Source organism: Anas platyrhynchos, chromosome 5 (assembly GCF_047663525.1).
Source record: "Anas platyrhynchos isolate ZD024472 breed Pekin duck chromosome 5, IASCAAS_PekinDuck_T2T, whole genome shotgun sequence".
Taxonomy (NCBI): Eukaryota; Metazoa; Chordata; class Aves; order Anseriformes; family Anatidae; genus Anas; species Anas platyrhynchos.
This window is the reverse complement of record NC_092591.1, coordinates 51,356,065-51,372,831: the sequence shown is the minus strand read 5'-3', so window position 1 is coordinate 51,372,831 and position 16,767 is coordinate 51,356,065. Positions and strand designations below refer to the sequence as shown.

At 35.8% G+C, this 16,767-nt stretch overlaps 1 protein-coding gene across 11 annotated transcripts in view; it reads left to right on the top strand.

The window, feature by feature from the left end:
- Nucleotides 1–16,767, top strand: part of LRRC4C (leucine rich repeat containing 4C) — a 513,499-nt gene that overhangs the window by 164,887 nt on the left and 331,845 nt on the right. For 2 of the 11 annotated variants that reach the window (XM_072039042.1, XM_072039049.1), the window contains one exon: nucleotides 2,788–2,860. The exons of the other annotated variants lie outside the window; for them this stretch is intronic. The gene's annotated coding sequence lies outside the window, so the exon portion shown is untranslated. The remainder of the gene's footprint in view (nucleotides 1–2,787; nucleotides 2,861–16,767) is intronic. 11 annotated transcript variants of the gene reach the window in all.

Genomic DNA, 16,767 nt, shown 5'->3' with positions numbered 1-16,767 from the left:
TAAGGATTTATTAATATCTTTTGTCAGAGTCCTCATTTGTTTTGCTATGTTCAAAAGCACTGGCTTACGTAAGTCTGAAACCATTTAAATAGTGGTTTAAATTGATTCCCATTGTATATGGGACAAACCTAAACGGCTATTTTGGGTTCATTTGCATTTATTCTAGATTTCTCATGAGTTACCTGGTCTTGCATGGATGAACAGTATCTTGGCAATGTGTGCAGCTCTTGCTAACTCACAATTGTATTAAATGTGATTCCTGCCCACATACTTCCTGCCCGAATTTATCTGCTGGATTACTATGCATTAATAGTTTTGATGCGGTGCCCTTGAAAATGGTATTGAACATATGCTCTCAAATGTTCACATCTGTTAGTCTTTGCAGCCTTTGCGCTCTCCCCTTCCCTACTCTCTCCAGGAATTTAGCTATTCATTAGTTATGGCTGACAGTGACCAGAAAAAATTCTTGGTAAGAATCGAACTCAGCAGATTTCATTAAAACCCCATCTTTTGTGAAATTGTACAGTGAAAGACATATATTGACTGATGGCTTCATGAATTCATTGCATTGTTTCACATATCTTTTTGTGAAATTCAATGGCAGGGAAGGTGTTGGAGGTATTTCATACATCCTCTTTTCTCAGGAGTGTTCAGAGTTGGTGACAGCTGCACAGCAAGTTTCTGTGTCAGCTTGTTCTTTCAACTGGTGGTTGAACATCTCTTAGATCAGACAATGAGCTTGAGTGACTGCTTATGTTTAGTATACAAGAAAAAATTAGTGTAATATATAGGAAACAGAATCTGGGGACCTCCTTTCTGCCCCTGAAGTCATGGAGCACATATAAAGCAGCCTTCTGTCCGAAAGCCTGGTTATACATTATAAATAAATATTGCCCCAAGTGGTCATAAATAACACTCTTAGCTTTTAATGCATAATTAACATTGAGTAGTAGCTAGTAACACAACTGAATAATTATGCCACATTTTAAGACTATTTTTGTCTGCTTCAGTCACACAGTCAAGCAGTTAAAATATGGCCACATCTTTGGAGTTTGGCACAGTAATTTTTAGCTACAAATTCCCAGTGAGCTCTTTAAAAATCTAATTAGTAACAACCATTAGCGTTGGCTCGCTCTTCTGCTTTAGACATCAAATAAGCAGTGTGTGTTTTTAGAGTAAACTCCTACAGCATATTGAGAATACCAACTACAGTGGTTTGTTTCCTTCCTCCTCCTGAACCAGAGCACCTCAAATTACCCAGTGGTGTAAGTGGATGGATACAGTTAGGAATAGCACCCAGTTGGGTAAAGGGCTACTTTCACATCCTGATTCTGTGTATGTGGCCAGAACTCAATCCCACAATAAGTGCTGAAAGCCCTCCCTGGCTCACATATTCAGTGGAGAATTCATGCAGCCGTACCTATGCTAGGTGGTCTGCCTAGCAGGAATGTGCAGAAGAAAAGCATTAGCTGAGGCTGCCTATGAGCAATCTAAGAATGCTGATCTGAGAGGTCAGGCGGTGCAATTCTTCTCATCAGTTTGTCCTGAGTCCTCCACTTGAACTTTGCACTACGTAATGTCACAGTATGTGACCTGGCCCAATTTGGAGGAGCAGACTACTACCCATTTTATGACATGATGTTATATAAGTGCACAATCATAGAGCTCATATTTAGTGAAAGTGTGCAGCTGCACTTCTGGTGATTTAGCTTGTAAGACGCCTACATTTTTAATGTGGTGTCTAAATTTAAAAGCCTTTGTGCACCTTTGTTTCATCATCTACACTAAGTGTAATCTCATGTAGTGAGATTGATCTCATTTAATGTTAGACTTCTTGGAGATACTTTTCAGTAAAAGCAGAATGGAGCTGAAGCAAAATGTATGCCTTCACAGGTATCTGATTCAAGTAGTATGCAACAAACAGATGTTTCTTGCACTGGAGAATGATAGCTGCACACTGAAATATCTACAAAGCCAAATTTATGCTTAGTACCTGCATTTTGTTAATACATTATAAGTAGTTGTTAGCATTTGTATTGTGTATATGTTTATTAGTAGTATATTTTACATTTAGTTTGTAAATTCTGCACACAAAATGCCACAAATGCCAATGAAGGTTTAGAAAACAATGCTAATTATTTTATTTTTTAAATATTTTTTTTTTTACTGTTGCAGTCAAAAAGGAAATTCAAAGAACTTTCGACACTAAATAGAAGTATAATAATTTCAAGGCTGCTACTTAAGACTTCTTACTTGCCTTTCGTAGATAGTAGTAAGGGTTGCTCAAAACAGGTCCTTTCTATCTATTGTGGTTTTATCCTTTCTTGACACCGACTTCAGTTTCCAAAATAATTAGATTTTATACGTGTTTGTCTTCACTAAATGTAGGATTTTGACTATTGTGCTACCCTTCCTCTAAGTGTATAATTCTTGGAGATTTTATCCATTCAGATCACTCATGTCTAAGTTATATGCTTCCAAAGTTGTCAGCTTAGTCTGTATTCATCTTTGTGTATCTAGTTTTATAGGGTCCTTGATAATGAAAATAATATTTCTCATAATGTAGCACTGGCAGGGGATTTTTTGATGTATAAATCCCTACTGTGCAGTTGAACTTTATATACACATAGCAGTGGTCTAATAACTGTTGGACATACTGTGACATTATAGTGAAGAGCAACTTAATGCTTCTATGGTTTTTGTGATTTCCTTTGAAGAATATTTTCTAGGTGTCTGTGAAGCTGTGTTTTTACATTAGCAAGTTTTTTTTTTTATTTTCTTTTACAGTAGAGTGGTGACTACAAACTGTTTCTCGTGCTCCCTGAAAAGTTCTGAATTTTCTTCCTTATAGACTCAGAAGGTAAGTCGGCAGGCTGTTTTCCTCACAAGTAACAGCTAGGCTGATGACCAATTCATAAATGAACTATCAAGTTAGTCCTGTCTACAAACAGAGTTCTGTGTAGCTTATTTTAATGATTTATCCTCTACAGAGAGAGGAGAAAAAAAAAAAAAAAAAAAGGTAATTTGAGTGTTCCTCTGTCTTGTTGTTTATACTATGCAAATTTTCCAGACAGATATCACACTTTACGTGCTGTTTCATTATGTTTTTCCACGGCTTTTTAATACAGTTTAGCCTGCAATTATAATTGAATTTTAGATAGAGGTGTTTGGGAACCTTGTCTGTACCAGGGTGAGTTCTGAAAACAAGAAGACATCGCCATTTTTTTCTAATTGAATGGTAATTTCTGTAGACAAATAAAATACACCCAATCATCAGTGTTTATAAATATTGCTGGTAGCAGAAAATACATTATTTCTCTCTCTCGATACAGAATACAAAACTCCCTTGAGATCTTTTTGTGGCAGAGCTATTAAATATCAAGCTTGGGACCATTTGTAAAAGTAATGATTTTTCCCCACCTGCATCATTATCTCTATCCCAACCATTTTTTATTTATTTATTTATTTTCATGGAAAAGCAGTTTGAACACCTTGCCTGTTCTTCCTTGACTGTGGCAACACATTTCTCACCACATCCTAGTATAATCCTATATATATACATCCTATATATAACTGGAGGAGAAGGGCAATGTATTTGCTGGAATTATTGTCTGATCTGCTGGCTCTAAGATGATCTGGTGAGGAGTTTTCAATATTTTTTCCCATGTTTCATAATTCCATCACTTAATCTCTTTATAGTACGCTTTGTCCTTTCCCTTGTTTTGTTTATCCAGAAAGGAGATGGGAATCCCTCCAGCAGGGATGTTTCAGACATATGTCCCTCACAGAAAGGTGAGGCAGTGGCTTGGAGAGACATCAACTTCATTTCCATCCCCTGCTATAGATTCAGTTTTCCCTGCTCTAAAGCTCTATTTGCTAATGCAACTTAATAACTGATATTTTTGGTCTGAATTCACCCTCACTAAAAATAATCATTTTGCTTTCAGTAGAGCTATTTTAGGCATAGATTTAGTCATCTAACTTGCTAAATTATGTTCCTTTCTCTTCCTTGATTTCCTTCTTTCCCACAATGTGAAATCTGCAGTCTCTTCTCTTAGATCAGCATTTTGTTTTCAATGTGAAATACAACTCCTGGCTCCAGGGCATTGATAAATCATAAAAAGAGGTTCTGTTATGTTTAAGATGAATATTAAGTATTATATATTTTTTAACCACTGGGTAGGAGTCAAATACTGGAAGGTCTACTGTTCTTGCCAAAATAGGTTTTTTACAAGAAGGTGCCAGGTTAATAATGTGTAAGATTGCATGTATGCATACATTGAATGTCAAGAGACACTTCAATATATTAAGAGAGGTGCAAAAGGAAAAGATGCAAGTGGGTTATGCAGCTGACATCCAATGGACCTGCGAGAATCTGAGTTGTAACAAGGAACTGGCTTACTATGAATTACTCTGTTCCTGTAAATACTTGACTTTCCATGTTTGCTGGTGGTCTCCCAAAGCTGTTTTGCCAGTTCTACTAATGATTTTGATTAGCTTCATTATCGGTAAGGTCTATTCAACTGCTGCTATGGAAATATGTTCTGAAAATGATTGGGTATAATTATGAATCTGCACTTTTATCAGTCCTTTGAAGAGAAAACAGGCTATTCAATGCATGTTGGAACACCATTTCTGTATCTGCTTCAGTGGAATTTAAATTGGAGATCAATTTTTATCTTCTGTGTCTAACACTGCCACGGTTTCAAGTAACAACAGCTGTCTAGACTGTTAGGGTCCCTTCCTGGGTGTCTGAGATTTCTCTTGTGATTTACATTTTTTTTCATTTCTGGACAACAGATATTAGACTTACACATTTGCAAATATTTTAAATGTTAAATCAAAAATATATTAACTCTAGCTATTTATGTCCACATTTAATAAAATAATTTGAGATATTATGGAATTTATACAGACCAGGATTGGTCTTTCAGTGTTAATAACAGCTTTCGAGGGCTTAAATTAGGTGACTGCTCTGAAATGTCATTTCAGAGACCAAATGGTTTCAGTAGTAGAGGCTGTGCAACTAACAGATGAAACGAATGGGCTAGAACCAGACAAAATTCATACAAGGGCTCAGAAGAAACTAAAGGCATAAACAGCCAAAAAATGCCTCATGTAACCAATAAAGTTAATTTGTGTCTTCTTGCTTCGTACTGCCTAGGCATGAGAAGAGTATACTTGATGTGCAAAATGTGAATTTTCAAACAGGCCTGATGACTGTAAATGAAGGTATTGAAGTTAAGTATCATCACAGAAGATGTGGGGAAGAATCTTATGCAATTCAATGGTGGTATAATACAATGACAGATGGAATTTGGTGTTGGTAAAGGTAAAATTATTCACAAGGAAAGAGTAAGTTTTAATAATGAAACTATGTAATTATAGACTCTGAGATGATTGTTACTATTCATGAGCAGGATTGAGAGGTTATACTGGGAAGTCCAATAAAATATCACCCTAGAACATGGTAGGTAGTAAATGAAAAGAAACAGGGAAACAAACAAACAAACAAACAAACCCACACTACTGTTAGTAGTTAGAAAACAGCTCGTTTTGTCACTGTATAAATCCAGAGGTTGTCGATGTCTTGGAAATTTTATATTCAATTCTGATTCCCCTAATCAATTAAATCTTCAAAATCTTCAAATCTCTTTGTGCTGTGTGTGAATGGCTATATGCTGGGAGACTGCAAGGGAGGTATCAGATTTGACCTCTCACTACTTGTATTTGTTCTTGTAAGACCAACTTCTGGCTACTACTGTCTGAACTGGGCTAAAGCATTTGGGATGAACTGAATGATTGATCTTATATTCTTTTCTCATGTTACAGTATAGGTTATAAATAAAATGTAAGCTGATTTGTATTTCTACGATGTTGCATTTTATTTTTGAAATGAGAAATAGTTACCCTTTGGCATATTTGTTAATTCCATTCTTTAGCATTTCATTTACACATAATAGCATTTAATGTCTTGGATTTGGAAGCTCCTCTAATAACTTGCCATGCCTAACAAATTATTTTGTTTTACTTATCATTTTTCACACCAGACCTAGAACTACTTAATTTAATGTCAAAATAACTACAGCATGCATACCGATTGTTTAAAAAGCTATTTTTCTTCCTTGCTTTCTTCTTATTATTCATCTTCTGTTTAGCAACATGCTTTTGGTATCTCCATCATGCTATGGAAAAACTTCCTTTGAGGTGTTCACTACTTTGAAAGCAGGACAGGAGAGAAACAGGTCAGAAATTTCATCAGGTGTCTGCTGTGATCTGCCTGTTTAGAAAGTGAGCAGTACCAACCAGAAGATTAAGTCTTTTCCAGAAGGAGTTTTTTGATCCAATATACAGTTGGCTTGTTATTAGAACTCAATAGACTAAGATGCAGAATTAACAACAGACATAGCAAAAACTCTTTTCTTTGGTTGTATTGCATGTGTGAACTGAAGAATGGAAAAGTCATTATGCCCAAGATAATGTAACGTAGACCATGACAGGATTGAAGCCCATCTCTCTTCTCACCTTTGAACTCCTTGAAATTTTTCATATTAGATGACTGCAAATGCCTGAACTTCTGACGTTCTGTGTGAATGTTGTTGTTGCTTCCTTATCTGTTTTCCTTTTGTATTGTAAGGCATGAATTCATCATTTCAGGTGACTTCAGACTCAGCAAGTCTGGTCACTTGGAATAAAATGCATGACAGGTCAGACTATTTAAACTATTAATTACTCGTATTATTAATTAGAAACAGTTTCTTCCTTTCCATTTTAGCATACTCCTATTTCTGTGAGTGTCCTAGTCATTTGTAAATACATGATATTTTTAGCAAACAACTTACATCAAATGACGTGAAATGAACCATTGAAAATGAGCCATTTATTTTCTTCAGTTATTTGTTATTCACTACTTGATGTACGGCTAGTCTGTGCATCACTTGTTATTGTTGAATAGATGATGGAGAACTTTTTAATCTGGTGAAAGGTGAATGTGGCAATGTAGAGTTGACTCTTGTTCTGACTTCCAGCTGTTAGATTTTTCACTTCCTAACTTAAATTCTCTTCATACGCAGTTCTTTAAATGTTGTAGCCTAAATGTAATTATTAAAACAAAACAAAAAAACTGGACACCTCCAAACTAAGGGTGTAGGTAAAGTGGTAGAGAAGTGGTTAAGTGGTAGAAAAGATGAGTCGTGAAGAGGAGAAGAGGAATACATGAAATTACAGATGGAAGAAGAGTTTACAAGACAGGCCCACCACTGAGAGTTCCTTTATAGAAGTCGGTGTATTCCTAAGTCATACCATGAATAAGCTTGCTTGTCTGAACGCTGTATTCAATTCTTTACTCTTTTACCTTTTCCATCTTTTTCTTCCCCCTGCTACTCTCATTTAATATATATCCATTAAGAGGGTAAGAGCTAGATTTACCTATCACTTCATTGTTTACTAAATCTGTTAGATCTACTTTATCTGGCATATGATAAATGCATGATTTGATGCAACATCTGAATTGATATAAATAGAAATGAGAAGGGAATATTTTTCTATTCTGCTGACTCTGAGGTGTGTAACACTGCCATAGGCCTCTCTGAGAACTAACCTAAGGCATAACATATTATCAGTGATATGACTGTTTTCAGAGACATTATGTTAAAGGAAAAATGGTAAATTATTCCTTCTCTGCTGTGGAGGCAAGATAAGAAATAGAGATCAATATGGTGTCATCAGATGCCTTTTGAGAAAAATCAGTAGTTGTACAAAACATGGAAAAAAAACATATGACATTCAGAGGCAAACTAGGGAGGGGAGATCTAAATAAAATCACCACTATGCAAGTAGTAATTGTGCATATTTCATAGCCAGGAAAAGTATAAAAATGATGTCCTGCAGTAGCCAAATAAATCCAGATTTGTGAAAGGTGGCTCTGATCTATGTCTGCTATCCATATTTCTATTATTTTGATAAATAGTAATATTAAAAGCGAATGTCTTAGATTCCATTTGCATTTGGAGGAGTCTTGCACTTTTGTCTCCTGACTCTCAGACTATCATCTTGGTGATCTAAAAGTAAAATTGATCAAAAAAAAATAATCATAAGTATGTGTGTACAAAAGCTAATGAGACTTTAGACAGTTTTTAAGGTGCAAAAAGTGAATAGAGATGACTTTCATATGTCAGCTGGACATCTGATGAATGTGATGGGGTAGCATAGTTTATTATTAAAATTAAAATATGCTTAATTTAGAAAGAATACCTCTGACAACATTAGGTTGTGCATTGTGGCCCTACATCTGCAGTTGTAAAGACGTCTAGCTTGTGAAGGGGACACTATGCAGAGATGAAACATGATCTTCTGTTACTTAGATCCTGCTGAATCTTCCATGTTGGAACTGGAGATGGGGTCAGTTGGGAAGTGAGTTTCCACCTTTCTACCAGAATGCAGAAGGAGGAGTACCTTTACCTTCTGTGAGATCTCAGGATATGCAAACTCACAAAAGTGACTGTGAACCCTCAGTCAGATCTTTAGCTGGATATCTGCATGCTACCCAGTCTTGGTAAAATAAGAATACTGGATCAAACAGAAAGCTTGGTGTTAATCCTTCATTCCCTTGGTACTCTTTGTTTTCTTCTGTTTTCATTGGAGCTGCTGTGCTGTGGCTTCCCATGTGCTCTGTAGGGAGGAGGCTGAAACAGGTGGCAAAAGCTCATTGCAATACAAAGGTTCAAACCCTGCTACGTGCAGTTTTTAAGTAATTGTGTCTCAGCTCACAAACAATTACCATCCATGCCAATTAGCACAAGATTGATTTTCTTTTAAAGCTTTGAACATTCTAAAAGAGGCAGTAGCGAAGTTTACTGTTCATTGTGTGTGTGCAAATGGGTCACTCAATTGTTCTTTTCCCCAAAGTTAAGCCCCGCTATAGAAATAGTAAAGGTGCAGATTCACATTAAATTATGAAATATGGGTCAGCATGCAATTTCTGGTACAATTGTGTTTTCTATTAGCAAACTGAAAGCTTCATTTTTACATTGAAAAATACAAAAACAAATTATGTGGGTGACTACACAGAAATATTAGAGTGAAAAGATGGGAGGGTGCATCTGGGAGGTACAATGAGGAAATACACATCATAAAATAAAGGATGTCTCCATTTTAATATTTCCACCTACTCTCCTTATGGTGATACCATGTGCTTCTTTTTCTCATTTTTCTGTTGGTCTTTATAGTTTCAGGTTTTTGAGGAGATGAATATTGAGGGGAATAAAAATGTGAAGAAAAGCAACTTGTCAGACTCTCCTCTAAAGCTGCACCCATGGTGGTTCCTTCTGACATTGTGGGTACAAGGGGTTAACTTTGAAGTCTTTCTGTCCATGAGCTTTGCATGTTTTTATTTATGTCCTCAAAGACAGAGCAGGCATGCTGGTCTTGTTTGTTCCTTGTCCACTTGATAAGAAGTGATAAAGTAGTAAAAACATGGGAATGGCCTACAAGCAGCAGCTTTTAAGAAAAAGACAACACCAAACAACAATGAAACAATAACAGCAAAACATTTTCCTGTGGAAAAGAAACTGAGAGGATTCCTGGGTTATTCACAATGATTGCAATGGAGACAAGTCTCAACCTTTTGCCTTCCTTTCACACATGCACAAAGAAGAGTACTCTCTCTCCACCTCTGAATAGTGTACAAAGAAGTTTCCTAATGTTTTCTAGGATTTTCCAGTGTTTTTACATAGTTGCAAAAGGTTGCCAAAACCTTCTCTCACAACCTTTTGAATCTTCCATGTACTGACTGCTAGCAAAAGGCCATCACTACTAAAACACTTCAAACTCTGCCATCTGTCTATTTTACTATTACCAAAATATTTTGGCTGTAAAACCACAATCTGGCTTACAGAATCCAATATAAAAATATCGGCAAAATAAACAGTATTGAAACAATATTGAAGAAAATGCTAGGTGGGAAAATAAGAGAAAATACTTGGTAGGAAAAGTTAAAAAATAGAGGAATACAGTGAAGAGAAAAGATACGTAAAGAAAAGGAAAAAGACTCACAAATGATGTATTCCAGGAATGAAGCAATTTTGAGTGAGAATAGCAATCAGCTGGAGTGTCTAAAACCCCAGTGGACAGAGATGCCTATGTTTTATTTTCCAGAGTTTTGTTTCTCCAGTAAAAACAAAGCAGAAAAGGTGATTTACTGAAGCCATGCTCTCATGTTTGCTTCTTTTCTGCTTTCTACCTCCAACTATTTTTCCTCTCTTCTTCCAACTCCAGAGGTGAATGGGTCATAACTCCTCTGCAGTGACCCCTCTCCTATTTTTTTCTTTAAAACTCTTTTTTTATTGTAGATATCTCAGCAGAGCTTTTGGGATGTTGATAATAGTAAAGGAAAAAAAAAAAAAAGAAAAAAAAAGAAGACAATGATATATATGTGGCTGTAATCCAAATAACTTTAGACCTCAAGCCTGAGCATCAGACCTCTGGAGCTCACTGGTGTTTGTTGTCTGTGTCTGTTCCTGCCTTTTTTTTTTTTTTCTGGGATGTGACACCAAATAAATTTTGGTTATGAAATATTGATACGGTCTGGAGTATGTATATGCTATATTATTGGATAGGTCTATGTCTAAACTTGAGACTAAATATCAGTTGTATTAGAAATACATTCTTGTAAGACAATGCTAATAGAAAATACTAGTAGCAGACTGCAGAGGAGTCAGTTGGGTTCCATCTCTGAGAAAACAGTTATGTAGTTTAATATTTAAAAGGGGGAAAAAAAACAGTCCTCTTCTCTGGTATTGTGCTTTTTTATATTTGGTTTTGAAAAACATTTCGGTTCTTTCAGATTTACAGATTCCACTTGTATTTTTCCTAAATTAGTATTATATTGTCCTTGAAACTGTAGACCTAGTGTGAGTGATGCACTTCACAGAATCTGCGTATTAACAGTTTTATTCACTGTTCTGATGATAGTTGATGGACAGCCAATTCAATATTATTGGGGAAAAATACACTAAAGAAAGCTACAAAAAAGATAGGAAATATTTTCAGTACCCTTAAACCAACTGTTGATATCAAAACAAGTAGTTTAATATTGTTATCATATTTGATGAAGATCTAAATAAGCTTCAGATAATCGAGTACTTGTGCATTCAGGTGGAATACTGCCATCAACTGTATGAAAACAAGCTTATTGCTGTTTTTTAGGTTTCATACTGCTGAAAGCTATTGGTAGAGTTCTTTTTTAAACTCAGGTTATAAGAAATCAGGCTACTGTAGGAGCTGGATCCATTCAATCCTTAGTACTGTTAAGAAGAAAGTATTCAGTATTGTTGCATTTGTAACAATAATTGCTGGCTTATGTATAATGTCATTCCTTAATAGATATAATGAAAGCACAGATTAAAAAATTGAATTCTGGTCAGTTCTTTCATTGATTTTCTTCCATGTTCTTCATCAAATGTTGGCATTACTATTAGCAAGTCACACACTGTCCAGGTTGATGTAACTACTGCTTTCCTTAAATATTGTAATAATTTACTCACTTCTACTCAATTCCTCTGATTTAGGGTAAAACCACTTTCACAGTGTCAACTAAGAAATGTGATCTAACTTACTAGCAGGTACCACAACGCTTCATAGGATGCATTACAGGGATTTATGGTGTAGAAAGTGAGAATCCTCTGACAGGCTGCTAAGGAAAATACCTAGAACAGCCAGAACCTGCTGGGAAATGAGCAAATATAAATGATGCTGGAGACACAGAGATGGTTTAGCAGACTTAAGAGAGGGATTTATAATGAAATAAGAGAGAAGAAAGCTAACACCTTAGGGATTTTTTTTTTTTCCTAAACATGATTACAGTTACACTTTCTTTTTGCCGATACTACTTCCTTAAACGCTTTGGTGATAAGTGAAATATTTTTAATAACATTACAAAGTACCCTTTTTTTTCCAGAAGATGTATCCAAATAAAATTAATGGCATGGTTTTAGTAATGTTTCTTTGAAATGTTAATTTGATCTATATCATATAATTTCAAGTGTTAATGTTCATAATGTCTTGGCTAAAATCCAGTCTTGGTAATTACAGTTAGCAGATCAAATTTTACCTGGCAGTTTCCAATGGAGAGGATAGGTTTATTCCTTTCCTGCAGCATAATCAGCTCCTCTTAACAGCTGTCATGTGTAGCCCTGGAGATCTATAGATCAGAAACAGTCATACTGATATTCTGAAACAGAACGTACATGTATAATACAAGAATTCTCATTTGAATTTTCAGATTATAGAATAATGTTTTTAATATGAAAAAGAAAAAAAAAACACCTTGTAGACTGTACAGTAACCTGTTCTAGTTTTCAGTCTGTGTAACAAAGAATTTGTGTGTGTATGTGTGTGTATATATATATTTACTAACAGATGGTTTATAGGTTTAAATCTGGAGTTCAGACACCAATTTTGTGGGCTGGTATATGGTTTGCTTCAGTGTGATTCCTTATGTATGTTTAGGTATAAAATTAGCTTCTATGTGGGGCTGGAACCTTTTGAGAAACAAAAAGAACAAAAATAACACCAAACATGCTAGACCTTCTTTAAGCATTTTTTCAGAGAAGAAAGTATTCAAAAGTATTAGCTTGTCTGACAAATGATTGAGAACTTTTTCTATCTTTTACTCGTTTTCCTTAAAGGTAAGATGAAACTTTCCTTAATAATTAATACAGTATTTATAATCAGTCCATAGAATGTGGTCCAAGATACTGAAAATTAATGCCTACTTCCAGTGCTTGATTTCTGATCTCTGGCATGAAAATCTCTGGGCCTTGCGTTGGGGTGCAGGTAGCCATACAGCCTGATGAAGTTTCAGCAGCCACATCACTAGAGAATAGTGACGATTTTCTTCTGATCATTTTTGAGATCTCAATTATGTTCTGTCATGAAAGCTTTTCTTCTGTCATTTATTGTTTGGTTCTTCTGACAGTCATTTTGTTATCCCTGCACCCCTCCCTCCATCCCCAATGGATGAACTGAGAAATTGTTTGAAAAAGATAGAAAAGCAAAATAATTTCATAGTTTGATAGGAGAACTGATGCAGTTCTTTCCAACAGTGTAAAGGATCTCCATCTTTATGCTCAGAAATATGGATGGTAATTGCATGAATCAAGATTTCTTACAGAATGCAGAACTGTTGTTGAATATATGACAAGAACCAATGCCAGTGTTTTTTAAGAAATTTTTTTTGATGGTAATGAATCATAGCAGGCTTTTGGCATACCTAGAAGACTGAAGCTTCGTTATTGCTTTCTTCTTTTTCTAATGATCTTGCCTTTTCAGTCACAGATTGTTTAAGGGAGAATTACTTTGTTGCAGCACCCATGATAGATTCAGTGCATTGTAAAGCACTGAAGATTTTGATCCCCTGTGCTGCATTACATGCAACTTAATGGCATTAAAAAAAAAAAAAAAAAAAAAAAGTGTGGTAAATATTTATAACTATGACTGAAAGTGTGACATGGTATGTGCACAAGATCTCAATAAGATTTTCAGAAGAGCAGGTGAAATGCTGTTCATATGAGGAAAAGTTGGGTGTGAGCAGGACATGGCTCCTCTCTTGCACTGGCAGCACACAGTATGTGGGAACTGAATGGTTTCTCTAAGGCCTTCCCAGGTGCTATGGCAAGGAGTGATTATTATTATTGTTATTATTGTTGTTGTTATTATTATTTTAGGTACAGCTTGATATACTCTAGTCTGCAGATAATTTAATTCAAAATTGTTCTTTTGAGCATGAACAACAGGAAGAGAATTTTTATGAGCAGTTTAGCACTTTGTTTTCCTTTTAAGCCTCTACTGTATACCACCTCATCCCCAGAACAGATCTTAAAGCAGCGATGAAAGTAGAGCCACTGCCTCTCATAATTTAGTTGTGACTTGCAGTGTTTAGAGTTTTTCTTCAGATGCAAAGTTCTTAATTTTCACAATTTTATGAGAATCTCAGTAGCAAGGTAAAAGCAAATTTGTAGCACTCTTAATTGCAGATGTGGGCTTGATAACAGAAAGATGTGAGCTTGGTAACTTCATGATTACTTTACAACTTGACTTGATGCACTCTGAGCTTCTCAAGCTGACAATAGAGTACTTTTTTCTTTTTTTTTTTTTTTCCTTTCAAGTTGAGCTGTCTCATGTGGGTAATGAATTCTGCCTTGAAGCCAATATCTGCCAACGTGCTGTTTATATAAACCTTTGGTCTAACCCGGCACTTAAGTACACCTGGCAATGTGTTTTTTAAAGTACCTTTTTTGCTTTAATAAACAAACAATCCCAAGCATAACACAGCGCCTCTCTTTAGCACCTTCCTGCTCCAGCTGTATTGTGACCTTCTTAATGCTTCCAGTTGCAGTGACTGTAGAAGAGCTTATTATTTCATAACCTTCTGAGTACTGAGTTTTGGATTGTTTTTTAATTAGCATTTTAATTGCTCATCAAAGTAATTGAAAACTGTGTTGGAAAAATGGCGTATTTAGTAATCCCTTTGGTACCAGTCAACACTAAGCTTTTCCCAAGGTCAAATGTATGACTGTGATAGTGAGAACTTTGCTGGTGTGATGCCAAAGAGTTGGTGGGCAGACTTTTTCTGTGCCTTGCAATCCCCCTTTGCCTTTGATGGGGGAACAAAGACGTATTATTCTGTGCATAGCTACTTATGTAAAAATTGCTTTGAGAAGATACATTACCTTATCGTTTATTAAAGCCAGACTTTGCTTGTTGTAAGAATACAAGATGAGTCTTAAATGGCTAATGCCAGTAGGAAAGCTTTAATTCATGTCAGTGTTCTTGGACAGTGTGTACATTCAGTGATGCTCGCCCTACCACTAACGTGTGATCACTGGAATCTAAGCTGAGGCTCAGTTCCTGGAACTGTCTAGAAAAGACATCAAACAGGCAAGGATTCAAGTACACTGGATTTTATTAAGCTGCAAGCTGCACTAAAAGGCTATGAAATAAGTGTTTTGATATTGTTTAAACAGAGTATCTCGGACCCCGCTAATTTTTACAGGAAGTAATGAAATGATTTTGCTATTCAGTTTGCCTTACCTTCATTTGAGTGTACTTCCTTGTGTTCTCTCTTCAAGTTTTGTTTTACCTTGCAGTGAAATTACCCTTCTTCAGCTGCAAGATCCCTGCTGGGAGGATCCCAACAGTCTCCCAATGGGGAGCTCAGTGAGAATATCTAAGTGTTAGGTTTATCTATTTTCACTTCAAATTTATAGTTTCAAATAATTCATGCACTTTCTTGGGATTTATTTTCCCATCCCACTTGAGCAAAGACAGCTGTGCTCATTATTCTGTGGTATAAAAATGATACAACAAAATGATTTCTGTACTCTACGTAAAGCTGGTGCCAAAGTCCCCTTTCTTTCATTCCTTGTAAGGAGGATTTGGACATAGTAGTTTTCATAAATTATACTATTTGCCCTTGTGCAGTATGAGACAATACAATTCAGAAGTCTTCTCAAGGGTTTTGTAGGATTTTTTTTTATTTTATTTTTAACTAAAAATGTGATTTGAAAATGTGTTAATATCCACAAAGTTTCTTCAGAGAACTGAAATGGAGTATAACAAAACAACAAAAAAAGTGTTTGTTGTGTTTGTTTGCTTCAGAAATATATTTTTGGTCAAATTCATGATACATTCTGTAGATCTGTTTCATGCTACTTTTTGTTTCTACGGTATTTGTGGTTTGTTTCATAGTAGGGTTGTGTAATAATATTTGATCACCTGTGGAACAAATTCCAGGTCTTGGCAAACTCAGATTGTTCTCCTACAGTCCAGCCCCTCTGTGTGAGTTGAAGATGGACTATTTGTTCTCTAACCTGTAGAGTTTTTGATGTTTGAAAAACTGCCCAGATAAATTGTGTACTTGAAAATATTGTCCTTTTGTTGACAGTTAGTTCTGATTTTCAGAGCTATGGATCAGTCACAACATTTGGAGTTAGTGGCATTTGTTTTAAGCCTCTCGTTAAATATCTATTTCTATATCCATTTTAGGGAATAGATCTTAATCTTCTGTGTCAGCCAGCTTCTGAAGGGGAGGTATACGGCTGATTGATCAAGAGAAAAAGAGAAATGCTTGTACTAACTTTTATGAACCTTCCAAGCTCTTCTGGGTGTAATAATTGTCACAGAATATCCAAAGTCTTAGGAAAAGAATATTTTACTTTGTGCTTATTGGTAAAGTAGGATTAATTGCTTGCTGAGCTTGCAGTTGTTATGAAATTTGGCTCATTGTCACTGAATAGCCCTAAGAGGGGAAACTACACTGGTTGATGCTTTGGGAAGTTAAAAAAGGAAGTGTCTGCTATGTTTGAAATGAAAATAAAACAGCTAGAGATTGACCCACTGAAAGACTTCACGCTTTTCATTGCTAGCAGGAGATCCTCAGTGAGGCAGAGCAAATGTAATTATTGAGAGAACATAAAGAAAACATGTTTGTTTGCTCTGTTGTAATGAGGACAGCTCAGCAGGATTGGACCTGAGCATACTGGATTCTGACTGGTATACAGGCTTGTACGCTGCAGAGTTAGCAGGGGTCCGAGTCGTTTAATTACATGGAGTTATTTTTGCTTTTGCAAGCACTAGTAACTTTCTTTTTAAAAGAGGTAAGAGCTTGCAGTACTTAATGTACACTTCATGGCCTAAAGGTGCTTTACAATTATTAAGCAATTAGCCTGAACACCACCCGGGTGTACTTCTATCCTTTCATATGTATAT